This window comes from Mauremys reevesii, linkage group 3 (genome assembly GCF_016161935.1).
Source record: "Mauremys reevesii isolate NIE-2019 linkage group 3, ASM1616193v1, whole genome shotgun sequence".
Lineage (NCBI taxonomy): Eukaryota > Metazoa > Chordata > Testudines > Geoemydidae > Mauremys > Mauremys reevesii.
The window spans coordinates 38,777,976-38,799,572 of NC_052625.1; the positions used below are offsets into that span (position 1 = coordinate 38,777,976).

The window sequence follows — 21,597 nt, forward strand, 5'->3', positions numbered from 1 at the left end:
TCATAATGAAGTATTTTATGGTTGATTCGAAGAAGACTTCTCACAATTCTAAACATTTATCCTAAGTGAGTTAAAAAATGCAAAGGTTGTATTGGCGACTCTGCAGAAACAATAACCATGTTTCATTCTAAATATATTGCAATTCAACAGTACTTTTGGACTGGAAATTGCTATGCTGTTTCTCTGATTGAACGGGATTTTTTTTTTTAAAGTCTCAGACATTAGTTGAGCCATTTGGGTAGGTAATAGTGAAAAAGTGACACGCATTTTGAAACAAGAATTTTTTTTAAAAAAAAAAAACTTCATCACATAGTTCAAGAATGGTTTGTTTCAAAGACCACAAGCGTGCCTTGATTTTTATTGTCAAGACCTTTTGATATTTGAAGAAATAAGGTTCATAATGTAAGTACAAGCAACTGAAAACTGAGCATGCAATACAACTTCCCTTTTCCTGCCATCATTTTCAACACACGCCCAAGGTGAATCTACAAACACACACAACTACAGACGACCAGAGCGCTATATATTCTGATAGAACATCACAAACATACCACCCTGCTGATTCCATTCCTTCCCATTACAAAATACTCATATTTTAGACTACAAATACACCCCAGTCATCTCTCTCACTCCTTCAGAAGAATGCCAAATGTTCACAAATTGTTGTCTTCATGAAATAGTCACCCAGAATAGTAGCAATTACTCACTAACTGAAACACCAGGACTGACTCTTTTTTCCAACTGCAGCATCTATTTACATCCCTACTCCATCAACATCTAGTACCAGAAATTTTCCTACTATATTCCACTGTTTTTAGTGCCAGCTTCTGTCCCAACTACAACACTCTCACCAGAAGACAAGCTTAATCCAGTGTACATTACAGCAGTTGCAGGCAGCAACCACTCTATTCAGGACACATATACACCATAGCATAAATTCCACTACAAATTCATCTTACAGCTATTTTTTCAGGCTCTCTACAGACTCAGAAAGAAGATACCACTGCATGTTTTCAGGATCCTCTTCAAAATCTTAAGGTCTAGATATACTGTTTAAAATAAAGTTGAGATTCTGCAATACTATTCTGTAATAAGGACTGAAGTCGGTGGGTATGGAATCACAGAATATCGGTGACTGAGGGTACAGTTAAGGTTGCAAAACAATTTACATTATAACTCTGCTTTCACTTCCTTATAATGTGATAACACTTCTCCCTTTTCAGGTGAGATTTTCTATACTTAGTCCACGTGGCTTCCTTGCTTGCTTGCTTTCTTTAAGTCTGAGTCAAATCTGTTCAATTATTTTGAGTTATGGGAATATAAAAAAAACTCCAACTAATTTTTTTGTTTTGTTATATTGCCCTTGTTTGGTTGGAAAAAAGTTGGTTTAAAAAGTAAGAAAGTGTTCAAAAACTGCATACCAAGAACATTCTGCTGAAGATTTGCTCAAATCTACATGTACACACTAAATCTGAAATACATGGTTCAAGGACAAAGTTCCACTGGTAAATTTCGTAAGCTCTGCAAGCTGTATAAGCTATGCAACAAACAGCTTACCAACTCCAAAAACCGAAGAGCTTTTGAATCTCTCTCTTCCTCATCCCCCTCCCCCCTTTTAAAGGCAAAGCAATTAAAGGGGAAAAAACGTATTAATGCAACATTAAGCTGCACACTTAAAACTGTAAGTAAGGAAATACAAAATTTAAGGTTCCAACAGCAGTGTTAATTCAGACATTACACATGTATTATTTTATGCATTTTTTTAGTTAATTACTTTAATACATTCCTTTTACAGTTGTAAAGTATAGATTATAAAATATTCATTTTGTGCAATACTGTGATAAATTATCACTTCATTAACCTTTACATTTCCTGACTCTGCTAAAAATCTAGCTGCTTAAGATTCTACAGTCTTATTATGGGTCATTTTGAACCAGAAATAGTTCAGAACAGAATCAAAGTAAGTTTAAAACAATTAAAGGGACATCATTAAGTGAAGAAAAAAATATCACATCTAAATCTGAAAATCGTGGACCTACTGTTTTCACACTGCAACAACTAATACTCCTGAGGGCATTCTGCGCCAAAAATAAAAAAAATTGTTCTACACAGAATATTTTAAAATTCTGCAAATTTTATTTGTCAAATAAATGTGGAGGCTCCAGCATAGCATTGGGGAGCACAGGCCACTGGCTGCACAGAGGTGGGAGATTATTGTGCAGCTCCTCCCAGGACACAGACTCAGCAGTGAGGCTGCACCCAACTCTGACAAGGCGCAAGGACCAGGCCTGTCCCAGAAACACCCCAAGGCCCTGCCGCACCATGCCAAGTGCACCAGGCATGGATAGGCAGGCTCAGCAAAGCAGGATCCAAGTGTGGAGGGGCTTAGTATGGGGGGATCCAGTTGTGGGTTGAGAGAGTTCTGTGTGGGGCAATCTGGGTGTGGGCAGCTCAGGGGGGGGATCCAGGTGCGATCAGCACAGGGGCTTGTTGGGGGATTCTGGATGCAATGGTAATGAGATTCTGCGGGGGGGGGGGAGGGGCAGGTGATCTGCGGGGGGGTGGGTATAGCTCATCAAGGGGTATGGGTGGGCAGAGTGAGGGGTCCAGATGCTGGGGGAGTGAGGCTCAATAGGGTGAGGATCCAGGTGTAGCTGGTTGGGGCTCAGTAGGGTGGAGATCCAGGTGCAGGTGGCTCATTGGGGTGGGTCCAAGTGCACGAGGAGCGGGGCTCATCGGGGGGGAGGGGGTTTTCTGGGTGCAGGAGGATGGTCTGGGTATGAGGGGGTCTGGATGCACGGGGGTTGGGTGGATGGGGGAGCAGCTCCCTGTACCTCCTGCACCTGAGAAGCGATGGGTGCAGGAAGCGCCGGGAGGAGTTTGCAGAGCTTCCTATAGCTTGGGGAGAAATCTGGAGGTAGGTCTCACCCAGCCCCGGATGCCGTGAAGGGAAAGAGGAAGTCCTGTCCTCCCCAGTCCACCCAAGACTAGCAGCTGAGCCTGGCACAGGGTAGGAACCACCAGCCAGGTCTTCCCCCATCTTGCCTGCTTTCCCTCTTTGCTGGCTGCCATGGTCACCCAAAACATACTTCTGGGGAGGGTCACATGACCGCTCGTGGCTTCCCTTTGCTTCCCCACTAGAAAGTCATTTTTCTGCAGGGAAGCAAAGAAATCTGCAGGGGAAATAAATTCTGTGCATGCACAGTGGTGCAGAATTCCCCTAGGAGTAAAACTAAGGAGTACAATATAGATTAGAGATAAAACATTTCTCTCGTCTCTCAATTTACTTAGTGCATTTCCAGCATTTAGTGGATAGTTAGATTAATTTTTTTCCTCAGTGCTCAGTCACCAGGCAGTCAAAGGGTGGGTAAAAACAGAATGATCCTCCACCGGAGGATGGGAAGCACTAATAGCTGCTGAGTGCGCCCTGACGGAGTTGAGAGCAAGTCCTGATGCCTTTAGATAGAGGAAATATCCAAGAACATTGGGATGCCAACAGCCTCGTTTCTGTTGGGCCCAGGATGTGAAATGTGCCCACTTAGCCCAGCAGGATCATCTTGTGGAGTCCTTCCTGCCAACGAACACTCTCATGCTAGCAGAGGTGTCCATCCAAAAACCAGTCTGTCAGGTGAAGCATCTATGGATCGGGGAGTCTGCCATTGTATTGTGTGAGCAGTTCCGGGAACATCAGGAGCAGGAATGGAAGATGTTTTGAAACGTGGAGAAGCAGAGGAAACCAGAATTGGCGAGGCCAGAATGGAGAGATCAGGATGACTGATCACCCTCTCCCATCAGAGTTTTTGAAGAATGGATGGCCCAAGTGGTAGGAGAGTTGACCCAGTCCAACTAGGTGATTACCAGCGCATCGCCCTGCAAATGGACAGAGTCCTCCCCTTGAGCAGTACTGAATGTACATGGCATTGGTGTGAGATGCAAAGAGGTCCTTGACTGGAGTTCCCCATTGACCAAAAACATCTGCAATTACCGTGTCATGCAGTTCCCATTCATGGTTGGTTGTCAAGTTCCTGCTGAGAGCATTGGCAATCACATTCTGCGTCCCTGGTAGGTAGGCCATTGACAAGAGGATACAGTGTACAATGCACCATTTCCAGAGGCACATGGCTTCCACACACAGCGCTGGGGAACTTGTGCCTGCTTGCTTGTTTATGTAGTAAACCATAGTGGTGTTGTCCGACATGATGAGAACATGATGAGAATGGATGGACTGGAAAAGCGTGCGGCATGCCTTGTGTACTGCTCAAAGTTCCAGGATGCTGATGTGCATCCTGGCTTCTCAAGTGGTCCAATTTCCTTGCATCATGCAATATCCCATATGTGCTCCACAGCCATCAATCTGTTAGGATAGACATGCTCGGTGAGGATGGGAGGAAGGGCATTCTGAAGCAGACTTGGAATGGGTCTTTCCACTAGCGGAGGGAAGTGATGATCTCTGGTGGGATGGTGAGAATGGTATCCATGGGTTGGTTGCAGCCATAGTTATAGGAAGCAGAAGCGCAGGCAAACAAACACTGTGACATACATACATGCTGCCCTGTGGCTGAGGAGTGAAAGAACAGTTCTGGCTGAGACTGAGGGGTTGGATGACACCGAAGAAAATCAGGTCCAGTAGACTCCGGGGTGTCTTTCAGCAGGTAAGCACATCTGGAGGCTGCACTGATGCATTTGCCGTTGAACTCCAGCGACCTTGTGGGGTAAAAAGTTGATTTTTCAACGTTCACTCACCCCTAGGGAAGAGAGGAGTAAAAGGAGCTGGGATATTGATTCTTGAGCTTCCTTTCTGGATTGCGCTGCCAGTAGCCAGTTGACCAAGTAAGGGTAGATGAGGACTCCTTGCTGTTGGAGGTAAGCTGCTATCATGGAAAAAAAAATTGTGAAGACTTGTGGAGCAGTGGTGAGTCCTGTATTGGAAATGTCGCAGAACCCACTTCTCCGTTATCGCGCTCCATGCTGGTAGAAAGTTTTATACAGCCTTCAAAGGGAGTGGTCAACAAGAGTATTGGGATGCACTCAGAAATAATGCTTACACAAAGACTAGGTGTGCTGTGTGGAGGGCTGCACTGGCGGATCAGGCAGACAAGACCTGTGGATCTTCGGGTGCTTCTGCGGAGATTCGTAGGCTCATTGGTGGTACAATTGGGGAGTTCAATAGCATTGTGTAGGTGGTGGATGGTAAAATGTTTCGTTTCGGTCCTGGATCATAAGGTGGATCTAGAGTCCTTCAGTGACTGTAAAAAATCATCCGTCTTCTGGATGAAGAGGTGTGATTCATCAAATAAGGGAGTTCCTCAGTTGTGCTCTGAAACTCTCTAAGGAAGCCTGAGGAATGTAACCAGGATTTCCTCTCATGATGATTCCAGTCCCCACTGTTTGCGTAATCAACTGCAGCCTGAAGTATGGTCCTGGAGACCAACTTGACCTCCTCCAAAATAGCCTGGAAGCGGGTACAATCTTTCTTAGATAGTTTATCTGCAAAACCCGCCATCTACCCATAGTTCAAAAAGTCATATTTGACCATCATTACTATGTAGTTCGAGATATGGAACTGGAGGCTGGCTGAGGAAAAGACCTTTCTATCCATCAGGTCTAACCTTTTGCCCTCCTTGTCAGAGGGGGTGGAGCATGGATGCTGCTGCCTGGCCATCTCCGTAGCAGACTGGATCATCAAGGAATTAGGCGGAGGGTGGGAGAACAGAAACTCAGATCCCTTGGGGTGGACACAGTACCTCTTTCCACTCCCTTTGGGGTAGGGATGCACATGGTTAAGATATGCCATATGGTGCATGCCGGTTGGAGAATGGCATGGTTGATCAGTAAGGCAACTCTGACCGGTACTGATTCATGCAAGATGTCAAGTAGATGGGTCCAACTGTCTTGCACCTCTTGGGTAGAGCAAGATGGTGCCGTCAAAACCCTCTGGTAAGCATACCGTTGGAACAGCATGCATAGTGTCTGAATCCTCAGACCCAGAGGAACTGGAGGCCTGTACAAACAATCAGTTGCACACGTATAAAATAGGAAATGACTGTCTAGGAAGGACTACTTCAGAAAGGGATCTGGGGGTCACAGTGGATCACAAGCTAAATATAAGTCAACAGTGTAACACTTGCAAAAAGTAAGAAAAACTTCCTAACTGTCAGGGTGGTTAAGTACTGGAATAAACTGCCCAAGGTGGTTTTGGAATCTCCATCATTGGAGATTTTTCAGAGCAGGCTAGACAAACACCTGTCAGGGATGGTTTAGATCAGGCAACCTTTCAGAAGTGGTGTGCCGAGTCTTCATTTATTCACTCTAATTTAAGGTTTTGCGTGCCGGTAATACATTTTAACATTTTTAGAAGGTCTCTTTATATAAGTCTATAATACATAATTAAACTATTGTTGTATGTAAAGTAAATAAGTCTTTTAGAATGTTTAAGAAGCTTCATTTAAAATTAAATTAAAATGCAGAGCCCCACGGATCGGTGGCCAGGACCAGGGCAGTGAGAGTGCCACTGAAAATCAGTTTGTGTGCCGCCTTTGGCACGTGTGCCATAGGTTGCCTACCACTGGTCTAGATAATACTTAGTCCTGCCATGAGTGCAGGGGACTGGACTAGATGACCTTTTGAAGTTCCTTCCGGTCCTACCATTCTATGATTCTTCTTGCTTTTGTGAGCCTTGGAACATGCCCCCCCTCCATGGCCAGAACTCGTAAATGGTGCCGCCTCTTTCCTGAATCTGAAGGAAGACGTACTGCTATTCTTATGCGCATGCTTCCATGTTTCATGGCTAGGCCCCAGCGTGGGGTCCATCGCGCTGGTTCTGGCAGGTCTGGAATGGGACACTGTGGTAGGAGGTGCACTCCTGGACTGCTCTGGCTCATGAACTCCCCCCTCCCCCCAATTCCCCAGCCAGGATCAGACTGTGGCCCCATGGGAACCTCCACAAGGTACTTCTTAAGGATTAGGGCCCAACCTTCCCAGGTAAGGAGAGATACTGCACCTGGATGTGATGTGGGCTCCCCCCAAAGCAGTACAGACAGTGTTGGTGTTCTTAGCTGAGCAAAACCAAACAAGGGCAGGAAGTGCAGACCTTGAATCCTGGTGTCTTTGGCATAATCCAGTACCCAGACATGGGTGCTGGGGGACAAGGGGGTGGCAGGAAACCACCAAAGCAGCATTCCAAAGTCCTTAATCCTACAAAAATTACTGTGAACATTAAAACTACTACCACCAAAAAAATCAGTAAAACCTGAGCTAGATACTAGAATAAAAACAGTTTTGCTGGAAAGTGCACCATGAAGGATGAGAGAGAAGGCAGAAGCTCCAACTTTGACCATGTAGCAGTGAGAAGGAATTGAAGATGAGCTCAGTCCGCCCCACCCTTTATCGCCTCAGGTAAAACCATGAGGCAATACAAGGGCGCATGCACGGATCAACAGATGCTACTACTTCGAAAAGCTCCGGCTCCAGGTGCATAACCCTCAGTGGAATACAACAGGGACCACCACTTGAAGAACAGGAAGTGTGCTCAATCTAGACTCTGGATGATATACAGGGGAGATGCCTAGGCCAAGTGTGGCCCCACTGCCTTCTCCATAAGGCATTTTCTAAGACGGAGTTCCCTCACCTCACAGGTATAGCTAGGAAAACATGGCATACATTACACCTAGCGGCAACATGTGCCTCCTTGAGACTGTACAAACAGCACTGGTGATCGCCACTGACCAAGAAGGAATGGGGCAGGACACACAACTGTTGAAGGCTGGAGTTCGAGGTAACCTGTAATAGGTTATTTTGGGGGAGGAGGGGTCTCTGAGGGGAAGAATATATTCTACTAGAAAACTTTGCTAAAAAGCTAAAAAAACTAAACTACAAAGAACTACGTACAAAAGGCACTAAAGGGAAATTTTGAAATAGTTACAGATTCAAGAAATCAAAGAAAAGCTCTGGACACTGGAAGTTCCGACCCAAGCCATGCAGCTGTAAGGAATTGGAGAAGCAGTTGTCTGCTCCACTCTTTATGCCGTCAGTTGGAAGCCTGAGGAAGGCAAGGGCACAAGAGCAGACCCAACGAACACTGCTTGCAAAAATTCTCTGACTCCTGCCACGTTCACACCCCCCCACCGCAATACACATAGGGATCAGCACTCAAAGAAGAATGGCCACTTACTTAGGCATCAGTGGCATCTTGGGTATAAAGGGGATTAAATTATTGACAAATTTGGAGTTAGGAAGGAATTCCCCCCTTACCTTCAAGCTTCTGTAAAGTATGACTCTTTAGTGCTCAACTTTGCAATCTTAACGCTCTTTTAACACAGACTGTTTGTGTGTAATTTCCTAGGGCTTTTTTTTTTTAAGCAAAAAAAATAAAAAAAACAACAACTGAAATTTCATCATGTGGCATCATATTGACACCTGCAAGGTTTATCAGCAGGGATGGAACTTTTAGATCCACCACAAAGACCTCTGCCACTTGACTTAATGAAATAATTGATGGCAGGAGAAGGTTGTTATCTTTTATGAGGAACAAGCATTAAGGGGGATGGGCCACTTAGCCAGTGGGTATGTCACAGATATTTGCTTACAGTAGAGGAATGGTCAGAGAGATTCAGGAACCTTGGGTTCTATTTCTGCTCAGATGGGGGGTGTTCTCAAGTGGGCACAGATTTCTGCCCACTTCCTCCAAGCTTGACCCCTTCTGCCCCATAATCTCCAACATGTCCCAGTCCCAATTTCCTTGCTCAGCCATTCCCAGTCCCCATCCCACCCCCTGGCTCCTCATCCAACCGGTCTCTCTCTCTTCCACATTGGGTGGAAGGGGCAGGCAGTGGAGACCATTTTCCTTGCTCCCAGTGACTCCTAATCCCAATCTCCTTTACTGGGCTCTTCATCCAATCTCAGTGTTCTGTTTCCCCACCCCAATAGCTCCGTCCCAGTCTCTATTCCCAGCCAGTTTCAATTCTTCCCCTGCACCTCAGTTCATCATCAGATCTGTCTCCTCTCTCAACTTCTTTTCCCCACCCCAATGGTTCACAATCCTAATCTCCTTGCCTAGTCAATCCCAGTCTCCCACACCAGTCCTAGTTTCCTTCGGCCCTTCTTCCTTCAGTCTCCTCCCTCCCATACTCTTTGTCCCTATTTCCCCATCCCTACCTGACTCCTTGCCCCCTCCACATTTGAATCAGGCAGATTCCTCCTCCTGGGCCCAGCTGGAGGCCATTGAGGTTACAGGAGAGAGATTCTCTTTGCTCTCAGTTCAGGGGCACAGCCCCAGTTCAGCCTGCAGCAGCCCAGAGCTGCAACTGCAGGGAATGTCCCATTCAGCCTCTAGATGGAACATGCTATATGTGGACAGATTCTTCACAGAGTTTAGCAGCTAAAATCTAGGAAGTCTTTACTGAGAATGCGCAAACTGTGATTTTTCAAAGATTTGTAATTTGGCCCAATTTGGGCAGATTTTAACAACGACAAAAGGCACATCATGATTAAAAGGCCAACCGTCTGACACATGTAAAGTTCTTACTCCATTGTACAGGGGCTCAAGTACTGTTCAGAGAAGACAATTGGTAAAAAAAATTTCCAACCAAAAATGTTTGGCAAATTTATGAACAACTGAAAAAAGGTCTAACAATGGGGTCTGAGGCAACTTTAACAACAGGCAGTGCTTCCAGCCCCGCCAATAATGCAAACTGTTTAATGTGACTATTCACAAGGATGAATTAAAAACCAGTTGCTTAACAGAGGTAGTCTTCCAAAAGAGATAAAGCACTATTGTTCTCAAGATGTTTGGTGATACTGTAGGATGGTCTCAAGGCAGGAGGTTACGCAAAAACAGGTCTCTTGTATAGGTTTCAATGTACCTAGTGCAGGTGTACACAATAAAACTATGTTGTAACAGGAACAATTATTGGGATTTATATGCCTCTGTTCATATATGCCTTTGTTTCATGCAAAATACACTGAAAACTGAATCAATAAGAATTAACATCTTATACAACAAGCTCTTGAAAATTAAAAAGAAAAAAGTATGTTACTTTCATCTGTAGTTAATCCTCTTTGTGACATGGCAAAATGCAAATGCTGCATTCACTTACAACTTCGAATATCATTGCTGATCTCAACACCAATGATCTAAATGCTCCAAAGCTGCAAACTTTATATAGTAAATCCTTTCCTGTTCAGCAATGATTGATGTGCCTGTCACTACAAGGACAGCTGAGTTATACCACAGATATTCTTATGTTTCATTTTGAAATTGAGAAGTGTTTTCACATACAGAAGGTCTCAATCATCAAAAGAACATCTAGGTCAGATTAACGAAATCTCTAGGGCTTGCACGATAGTCCATATTTGTGGCTTATCTCTTATCATCTTACTGAATTTTAAACCGTGTATCTAGAAGGAAACATTCTACAATTCAGCAAACTAAAACACAGAATCCTAGTGCAGAAACCTAGTACTAAGTTTATTAAAATACCCATTACGCTGAATAGCTATCCCCATTCCCAGGTACAATACTCAACAGGTCACCATTAATTCTCTTGTAATTTACAGTACACACACAAAAATAAAGACATCTATAAGAGATTATGCTATCTTTGGTTTCATATTATATTTTTTCTGGCTAAGAATATCACCTTTTATTTTGCTCTTTGTTCTTTTAAGAAATGTTCTGCATTAAAGAGGGTCAGTGTCAAGCAACTTACACCCCAAATATTCATAATTCTAATAGAGCCATTTTCCTGAAATTTTACTGTTGGAAATCCAAGCAATAGTAAAAATAATTCAATTTACTCCTGACTTTTCAGTGTAGAAAAAAGTGAATGCACTATGTTAGCAGGACATGTTATTTCTCATTAGCCCCATATTTTTAAAAAGCTTTTTAAGGCTAGGCTATGTGCTTTTGTATATCCTCACTCCTGTTTTACATGCTGGGAGTGGAAAAGGCTGTTTAGAAATAAGTTACCTGAAACCTAAACAACGAATTACTGAAATGCTATGGACATTCACTCACTAATTATGTGTATGTATGTAAAGAAAGATGACTTGAATGAGAAAGACTAGCAGAAGAAAATAAAAAGTTTCCTCAGGAGCATCTTCTGTATCATAGGTCAAATTCTGCTAAAGGTGCATTCAAAACATGGGAGTGATAGGTAGCAGCCATTGGAAACAGCCTTTAGATATCTGTTTTTCCTCACAAAATTAAAAAGTCCTTCAAAAAGATAATTCAGGCAATTCTTTCTCCAAGAGTTGCATTTTCTAGCTGGCTTAGCCTCCATGCATAATATGGTAAGAAGAAAATTGCCTATCTTATGAAATATTGGCCAGTCTGGAGAGAGGATCTTTTTATATAAATGAACAGGAGTTTCCTGGATTTCAGCAAGAGTAGGTTTTGACAAGATGGCGGTAGAGATACCCAAGTTCTGTCCACGCCAGGGATGGGCAAATGGCAGCCCACAGGCCGCATCCACCTACCATTTTATTTGGCCTGCCCATAAGCTGCAGGGGTGTAGCCATGGCTGGGCCTGAGTGGGCCACAGTCCACCCAATGACCACTCTGGCCCATCCAAATCTGGACAGCAGGCACAGTGCTTACAGCAAGGGGGATCGTGGCTAGTATGGCGCAGAGCATGGGATTGGTAGCAGGAGTCTAAGCACTGGGTCACACCACTGGCCCAAGCACCTCTTAGTCATTCATGCAGGGGAGGAGCTCGGTCCCAAGCCACCCAACTCTGGTTATTGCCTTCCCATTGGCTCCCATCTCCTACAGCCAATATAACTGTGGCCAGCCCAGCCCCTGAATGTAGGTGGGTCAGGGCACATCTCTGCCAATGAGGAGGCAGTAATTAGAGGTGGGAGGTGTAGCAGTGGAGCCCCTTCCCTCCTGGCATAACAGGGGGGAAGCTTGGCCAAATTTGAGAGGCACTGCAACCTGACACACAGGGTCCTGCTGCTCCTGGTCTCTGCCTTCACTCTGCTCCCCCAAGGGCACAGGTTTGGCCATGTAGGGAGCCCATGCATCAGGCCCCCCATCAGCAAAGGCTCAGTCTCCATCCCATGCCACCCAGCACTGGTTACTTCTTCCCAGTTGGTGGAGATGTGCCCTGTCCTCACCCACTGCTGGGAGGAGGGTGGGGCCTGGCCAGAACCTGATTGGCTCTCTGTCAGGGTTCCCTCCCCACTCTGAACTCTAGGGTTCAGACGGGGGGACCTGCATTAAAGACCCCCTAAGCTTATTTCTACCAGCTTAGGTTAAAAACTCCCCAAGGCACATTCTCCCTTGTACCTTGGATTAGGTAATGCTGCCACCACCAAGTGATTAGACAAAACTCAGGGAAAGGACCACTTGGAGTTCCTATTTTCCCCTAATATTTGCCCAAAAGATTTTACCCTGCTCTACTGAGGAATACATTGAGGGCTCTGCCAAAAGAGTTAAGTGAGTACATAACCAAGTGTTAACACTGAAACACAGAGCAGTGATGCCAAAAAGTTAATCTGTACTGCAACTGGGATGAACCATATTTAAGATATGCTAAGACAACTACCAGTATCTGAAACCATTCTGAAATTGGAAATAAAATTGTGGAAGAACAACTAGATCCAGAGAAGTCCAGTGAGGTAAGAGCACCTCATGAAGGGACAAGTCAACAAGAGCTTGTGACACTGGAAGTATTGGTGAATGACCGCACCTTTAAGCGGGGAGGAGGAGTGGGGAATTTGTCTGGTTGGTGAAATGAAGGAAACGGTGCTTTATGGTTGGGGGAGGGGGGAATGGGACTGCTGCAAAAGGGGACAAGGGGCCAGCCTGGCAATGCTGACTCATCCCCTGGGAACCGAGTGGGCGGAAGGGTTTAAAAGGGGTAACCCTGTGCATGACGCCCCCTTTTACACGGAGCAGACTGAGGCAGCACCTACCCTCCCTCCCCTTTAGGTGGTGAAAAACCAGGTTTGGCCAAGACCTGCTGTGGGTCTTGCACTAGCCGCTCCTTGTTATGGGGGGCTAGGAAGAAATTTCACCAAATTGGCCTAGGTGAAGTGGGTTTTTTTTTTTCTGCTTTCCTCACAACAGGTTCAGGAAGGGCTCTGTTCAAGCATGGCGTGAAGGCCAGTAGGCTCTTGCAACTCATTATGAATGTGGCGGATGTCCAGTGTAGGTAAACCATAGGGAAGGTATACCGGATAAATGGATTGGAAATGGATTTTAAAAAGGAGGTGTTTGCTAAAGGAATGGAACGGGTGGTGACGACTCCTATGATTAGTACGTCAGAGAGCCAACCCCCCTTTCTTATTGCCCACCTTAACCCTCCTACAAGGGCAGGGAAATGGGTGGGATGGTAAGGTACCAGCAATGGACTGGCTGAGGGGACCGGGATGGAAGCCCCAGGGGTAATTATGGAATAAACATGGGGTTACCTGCACTGTACGCTTTTATCCGCCGGGAAGTCCCAGACATCTAATAATAAAGTTGAGGTGTGATTAAATCCATATCAAATGTCTCCTGTCCTTCTGTCAGGATAGCTGGACAACTGAAGATTTTGGAAGTTAGGGGGACCAAAGAGGCTGCTAGCCAGAGGATGCAATGAGACCAATGAAACAGACAAAGTAGTTCTGTTGCTAGTAACAGCAAATTACGGTCAGACAAAAATAATCAACAAGAAATGCTGAGTTCACTTTAGTCACCCTGCTTTCAGAAAAGGGAGAGTAGTTTTCAAACCTTCAACTTTTTGATGATTCTTGACATCTTCAGTACAATGAATATATGGTGAGTCTATTCCACAACACTCAGCAATGGAACACTTTGCTGATTCCCCAACTTCTGAGGAAGTCCAGGGTGCCATCACCCAGACAAAAAAAATCACAAGGCACAGGCCCAGCCGGCATCCCAGCTGAGGTTTTTAAAGCTGGTGGAACAATGCTCCAGCACAAACTTTGTCAACTCCTTGACAAAATCTGGACCTGCAAAGAAATTCCCTGACTTTAAGAACGCGAACATTGTTACAATATTCAAGGAAGGGGATAGATCTTTGTGAGGGAACTACAGAGGTGCTGCTCTCCTTGCCATCGTAGGGAAGATCCTTGCCTGGATCCTCCCTGAATCACAGTGTGGTTTCAGGCCATCCCGAGGCACAACTGACATGATCTTTGTGGCATGGCAGATTCAGGAGAAGTGCAGAGAGCAACACCAGGAACTGTTTGTGGCATTCGTCAACCTAACCAAGCCCTTCGACTCTATCAATCATGATGCCCTATGGAAGGTGCTGTGTAGGTCTGGCTGTCCACAGAAATTAATTTCCATCATCAGACTACTCCATCATGGGATGACTGCCACCATTCCATGCAACGGCTCAGAGACCAAACCATTCATCATTTGCACTGGTGTCAAGCAGGACTGTGTCATGCCCCAACACTCTTCCCCTTTACCTTGCCATGATCCTGACTCTCATCCATGACCACCTTCCTGATGGAATTGGGATTGAGTATCATATGGTTGGCCAACTCCTCAATCTCCAACGTCTCCAAACAAAATCTAAGATCACGAGAATTGGCATCACTGTCCATTATGCAGATGACTGTGTCCTTGCTCACACAAAGGCTGACCTGCAAAGTATCCTAAATCTTTTTCCAGATGCCTATCACAGCCTGGGTCTCTCTCTCAACATTGGGAAACCAAGGTATAATACCAGCCATCACCTGCACAAACTACGGTACTCTCCGTACTCCGCAAATCACCATCAGCGGAGAACCCCTGGAAAATGTGGACCATTTTCCATGCCTTGGCAGCCGCCTCTCCCAAACAGCCAGCATTGACACAGAAATTGAATACAGGATTTGCTGTGCCAGCACGTCCTTTGGAAGACTATTCAAATGAATCATCAATGATAGGGATCTGTAAACAGGCACCAAGATCTTGGTTTACAAGGCTGCTGTCATCCCCACCATTCTCTATGGGTGTGAGACCTGGGTAACCTATAGACGACATCTCAAGCAGCTGGAATGTTTCCAACAGTGCTGCCTCAGAAGGATTCTCAGGATGAGTTGGGAAGACCAACACACTAACATCAGCATTCTCTCTACAGCCAACATCAGCAGTATAGAAGCACAGGTCATGAAACACCAACTCTGCTGGGCTGGCCACTGTGTACGTATGCCTGACACTTATCTCCCAAAGCAAGTACTCTTCTCTCAGTTAAGTCAGGGAAGAAGGGCTCGCAGAGGGCAATGGAAGCGCTCCAAAGACATACTGAAAGTACACCTTAAAAAGAGAGGCATCAACCCAACCAACTGGGAGGAATTGGCATGGAACAGAACACAGTGGCGCCACACCGTACACCAAGCCACAGCTCACTTTGAGGAGAACAGATGTGCTCATGAGTCAGAGAAGTGACAAAGGAGAAAAGAAAGGGCACAACAGTCCAGCCAACAACTATGTCTCCTCCAAGATTACACCTGTCACTTCTGTGAGAAAATCTGCAGGGCACGAATTGGGCTTCTCAGACACTTAGAAGCCCACCAATGAACTACCTTGGCAGACATCATCCTCGCGTCAAGGGATAGCCAAAGAAGACATTGTGAGCAGCAATCTAGGAGATTTTGGCATCTAGAATACTTATTTTGCATATCAGAAGTTGGCATACTGATTCAACAACATGAACAATTTTATACACCTTAAGAAGTCACACCTTAGGGGAAAAAAATCACTTGAGAGGGAGTAACGGAAAAAACAAATTAAGAAAGTACTGTAAAGTGAAAGAAAATATAACAAGTGTACTAATAACCATTCAAAATGAGAGAAAATGAGTTCTGATAATATCTTATCCTTGTAAACTAATACCAATCTACCAAACATACAAATGTGGGAATAACTGCTTCCCTATACATTACCCATAGGACACTACCACCACCACCACATGACACAAGTGAAACCTTATTCAAAATTAATGAAGAACTCCCTTTCAAGTAACTAATAATCTACAAGTTCAAGAGATACAGGAACCAACCCCTTCCAAGCATACTTAACAATAAAAAAGGGTGGGGGAAAGGGGAGAGAAACAACCTTGACCCTCAAGATTGTAGTTTTGTGCTAAGAGAGGAAGCAAACTTTTATGTTCAAATTTTATTGTTTCCACTATGTGCAATACCCAGTGTACTACAGTATATTATTAAAAAAACTACAGTCCAATATTATCTTACTCATTTTTGTATTAGCAGCAGCTAATTAAAAATTACTGGAGATTGCTATATTTGAAAGATATCAGTTTACTTTTTAAAAGTGACCAATATTACAACATGACAATAGTGTGTCCTGGCCTAGTAGGTAAGCGCGCGCGCGCACACACACACACACACACACACACTAAATATATTTAAGCAAGTACGCACACATTTTATTTTTGTTCCCACTGTCACACAAGCTGCAAGAATCTGCTCAGCAGGTCACAACATTAATCTAGGGAGCTAAATTTCTAATGCCAGATATAGAGAATCATTCTTGCACCATCTATATTAAAAAGGGCAAATTACACTGATACAAATCAAGTAACATCTTTCTCCAATACTTTTGTGTCCAACACAAAATTGAGTTTCATGTTGATTTTATAACGTAGATTCATACAAAAAGCAATCTGGATGAAAGAGGGTTGTAATCTCTCAATCTCAAACATAGAAATATTTTCAATGTTTTTATGGTAGATTAAAAATATCTAAAACCAGTAGCAATTGGTATCTTGAAGTCTGTTCACAATGTAAAGCATGTTACAATTCTGTGCTTTAATCAATTTACTACTACAATTTCACTAGGCATCTGTTGATACATCTATTCTGCATGCTAAACTTTTTTGATTGCGTACTAACCCAAAATAGTTCATTTGTTACATCTTGAATTTTGCCGGTTACTGCATTTTCAAGCATTTCTTCACGTCCTAGTACAACTTATGCACTGCAGAAAAAGCATCCATCCCCAAAATATGAAAAAATATTTTAGTTCATGAGATTTATCAAGGCCTGAAGATAAGTGTTCATACAATATAATTCAAGCTTGTTTAAAAAAAGATTTTAAAAAAAAGCTATGTATTATACATTGAAATTTTCAACAATAGAATCTCTTTTACTAGATGTTCCCTGTATCTCTACTAACAATGATTTTCTAAAAGGATGAGTTCCTGTCCCAAATTTTGATGTCTTTTCTTCCCGTTTTCTTGGTTTAATAGAAGATTATGAAAAAACAGTTACCTACCTTTTCCTAACTGTTGTTCTTCGAGATGTGTTGCTCATGTCCATTCCATTCTAGGTGTGTGCACGCCCACATCCATGGTTGTCAGAGATTTTTTGCCTTAGCAGTATCCATAGGGTCAACAGTGGCACCCCTTTGACTGCCATGCTCATGCGGCGGTATATCAGGCACCGCTGGGCCTATGCCCTTTCAGTTCATTCTTGCTGGCAACTCCTACAGAGGGATAAAAGGGTGGGTAATGGAATGCACATAAGCAACATCTTGAAGAACAAGTTACGAAAAGGTAGGTAACTGTTTTCTTCTGCGAGTGCTTGCTCATGTCGATTCCATTCTAAGTGACTCACAAGCAGTGTCAATAGAGCTGGCCTTGGAGTTCATGGACTTGTGGCGTGCAGCACTGCTCTGCCGAAATCAGCATCGTCCTGGGCCTGCTGGGTAAGTGCATAATGGGATGTAAACGTGTGCACAGACGACCAGGTAGCAACTCTACAGATCTCTTGGATCAGCACCTGAGCCAGGAAGGCTGCTGCTGACGCTTGCACTCTAGTTGAGTGTGCCTTGACTACTGCGGGTGGAGGCACTTTCGTCAGTTCATGGTAGTAGCAGATGCAGACCGTGATCCAGGACAAAATCCTCTGAGCAGACACTGGGAGACATTTCATCCTGTCTGCCATCCCAACAAACAGCTGCATTGACTTGCAAAACGGCTTTCTCCTGTCGACGTAGAAGGCTGATGCTCTCCTGATGTCCAGGGCGTGCAACCTGCAGATAAGTATATCTCCTGACCGGTATAAAACTGGGAAACTACCTTGGGCAGGAATGCTGGGTGCGGCAGCAGCAGGACTGTAGCCTTGCAGAATACTGTATAGAGCAGTTCTGAATTAAGCTTCCTGATCTCAGACACCCTGCAGGCAAATGTTACTGCAACCAGGAACGAAACCTTCCAGGAGAGAAGAGAGCAGGAACCCGGACATTCAAAGGGAGGCCCCATGAGCCTCAACAGCATGAGATTCAAGTCCCAGAGAGGGACAGGGTCCTGGATGTGAGGGTAGAGACACCCTAGACCTTTCAAAAACCGGGCTGTCATGTCATGAATGAAGACCGACTTGCCTTGGAATGGAGGGTGAGAGGACGTTGAACAAGGTGTCTTCCTGCTCGGCCATCTCCTCCACTTCTAGGCTCAAATTCTCAGCCACCTGCTGAAGCAGGGCCTGGTGTTCTTTAAAATCGTCCATCAGGCTGGCCCTTGAGGGTCCTGCAACCGCCTCATCCAGGGACAAAGATGATAACTTTACCACTGGGGGAAGCCCTGGAGCACTGTCGGGAAGGGAGGTTTAGGGGTGGGTACAGTCTCCTCTGCCTCGACCTCTGAGCGAGCCTCTGCTCTCTTGGTGCTGGGGGAGCTTGGGAAGGTGTTGGTGCCGTCAGGGGTTTGGGTCCCGTACTGCTCCTGGAGTTGGTGGTAGTACTTTTAAGAGGCTAAGGGCCCCCAACCAGAGAGGCATGCACATGTGGCTCCAGGTGGCCCGAACTGGGTCCCTTGCTCAATGACCCATGGCCCTTCTTGCCTGGAGCTGGGGATCCGTGCTGCCTAGTTTTCTTTTTGGGCACCAGCAACAGGGAGCCATGCCGGGTGGAGCCCAGTGCTGGGATGCACTGCACACCGAAGCTGAGGTACTAGGCGAGTCTTGGTGGGACGGCTCGGAAGCCTGGCGAAGGGCAGACTCCACGAGGAAAGCCTACAGATGAATATCTCACTCCTTCTGAGTCCTGGGCCAAAAGTTTTTACAAATATGGCACTTGTCTTTCACATGTGACTCCCTCAAGCACTTGAGGCAACTACTGTGGTGGTCACTTACAGGCATAGGCCTGTTACAGTCCGCGCAGGGCTTAAGCCCAAGAGACTGGGGCATGCCCCGCCTGGGGAGAAGTCCTTGCTGGTACTCTTCTAACTACACTTAACAACTACTAAACACTAACTACTATACACAAACTATTTACAAGGCCTTGAGGCTCAAAGTCAGTAGAAATGAAACCGCTAGCCCTTGCAATGCAAGGAAAGGTGCTCGACTAAACACCATGGGCAGTAAGAAGGAACTGAGAGGACACAGGGCTGGCAGCACCTGATACAGCGGCGTATGAGCATGACACTCAAAGGGGTGCCACTGCTGACCCTAAAGCAAAAACTCTCCAACAACCACGCATGTGGGCTTGCGCACACCTGGAATGGAATTGACATGAGCAAGCACTTGAAGATGAATGGTTAGTTTGGAGGCAGAAATATGCACTAGAAGTGGAACCTTTCACCTTTTTTATAAAAGAAATGGAGTTTTATTTTTAAGATACAGGAGGCCCCCAAGAAGCATTTGCTAGCTAAAAAAGTCAAACATTTCTTTGATAATTCCCCTCTGACTCTGCAAGCTAGTAAGAACAGCCAGTGATCTGATGGAGAAGTTAATTGAGCAATTCTACAAGGGTGCTGGTGGTCTAAAGCTTCTAAGTAGATAGTGCTAAGTTCTTCATAAGATCTCTTAAAGTTATCCATGTACTTGGTCAATGATTTCTCCAGGCTCCTTCTACTGCCAGAGAGGATTTTCTGGAGCATTAGGCAACAGAAGAATCCCACTGGGAATGGAAGTCTTCGTTTTTATCTTTTCTGTGGTAATGTAGAAACATGTAGAAATGTCAGGAACCAGAACAAGAGGGTGAAAGAAGATCCAAAAGTAGTCCAGGTATTATCCTTAATTAGCTTGAGTGAAGTATCTTTGACTCCTCTTAAGAAGGCAGAATTTAGCTGCAGAAATCAGTGATGTTTTGGAATAAAGTCCTTAAGATGTAACCAGCATCTCAAGTAGCAGTGTAGACAAGACCTAAGGAAGCAGAAGGTAAACCTCCCTGAAATGACTCATCTGAAGTGTGACTCATAACATTAAAGATATTTTCAAGTAAGAGAGTGGAGACTATTTTACTATCTACACTAGACAGACTAACACGGCTGCTACTCTGAAACCTACGACAATAGTGTTTTGTTTTTTTTTAAAGTACAAGTGGTTTCTTAGGTGATTCAGAAATGGAAATGGTATTATCGAATTGTTCTTTGGCCGCTATAAAAAGCCTGGCCCAAAGGAAATAAATTTGGGAATAAAGAAAAGATGTCTTCAAGGGCAATTTCCATTTTAGAGTCTTAGATCCTCCCTGGGTCTGAAGTTCTTCTGGTGTTAATGCAGCTCCACTTTAGCTGTAGTGTAGGCCTCAGAATTGTTGGTAACTGCTGCCACATAGCAAGAGATTTCACACCAGAGGAGCGAGAGAGAGTCAGACTAGGTTGTACAATCTCTCCTCCAAGGGAATATTTATTGGTTCTGACTTCAGATTTTTTAAATGCTGACTTTGGAAGAAGGGATAACTAAATTGAGGGAAACCAGAGCCAGGCACAGTTTGAGTGAGCACTAAGCATTCCTGCTGTTTTCCCTGTTCAAAGGAGAGAATGGCAGAGAATAGGAATCATGAGATAATCTACATCAAAACTCAAATTCTACAATTCCATTGGTCTTTTATGTCTCATCAAGTACGATACATGAAAACCCATCTTGTTAGTTAGATGCAAACTAGATCTTGAGAAACAAACTAGATTTCATGTAAACAATTCACATTGTTTTCATCTTCAAAAGAAGACTCACCAACACATTTACTACCATAAACCCAAGAACTAGAGGAATACAGATATTACAGAGAATATTTACAAGGTTTTTTTTAGATTATCTTTTTTTCTTCATAATTATCAAATGTGAAATGCTTGTGTGGGGTGATTGAAAGCATTTTATTTATTCAGTACCATTGGTGTGCATGGAGCTTTAAAGAAAAACAAAAGTTACCTACCTTTTCGTAACTGTTATTCTTCTAGATGTGTTGCTCATGTCCCTTCCATTTTAGGTGTTTGCGCGCCGACATGCACAGTTGGAGATTTCTGCCTTAGCGGTATCCTTGGGCTGGCTGTGGCACCCTCTGGAGTGGCACTTTCATGCAGCAGTATATCAGGCCCCACTGGCCCTATGCCCTCAATTCCTTCTTGCCGGCAACTCCAACAGAGGTGCAGGAGGACGAGCAATACATCTCTAAGAACATAGTTACGAAAAGGTAGGTAACTTCTTTCTTCTTCAAGTGCTTGCTCATGTCAATTCCATTTTAGGTGACTCACAAGCAGTATCTATGGAGGTGGGCTTAGAATTGACAGCTTAGAGGCTTGCAGTACTGCCCTACCAAAGCCAGCATCATCCGGGTCTGCTGGGTCAGTGCATAGTGGGACATAAAGATATGGATAGACGACCAGGTAGCCCCTCTATAGACGTCCTGGATAGACATTTGGG

At 44.6% G+C, this 21,597-nt stretch overlaps 1 protein-coding gene across 2 annotated transcripts in view; it reads right to left on the reverse strand.

Annotated features, from left to right (window-relative positions):
• Positions 1-21,597, reverse strand: part of LRPPRC (leucine rich pentatricopeptide repeat containing) — a 161,141-nt gene that overhangs the window by 47,737 nt on the left and 91,807 nt on the right. The gene's annotated exons all lie outside the window — the stretch shown is intronic.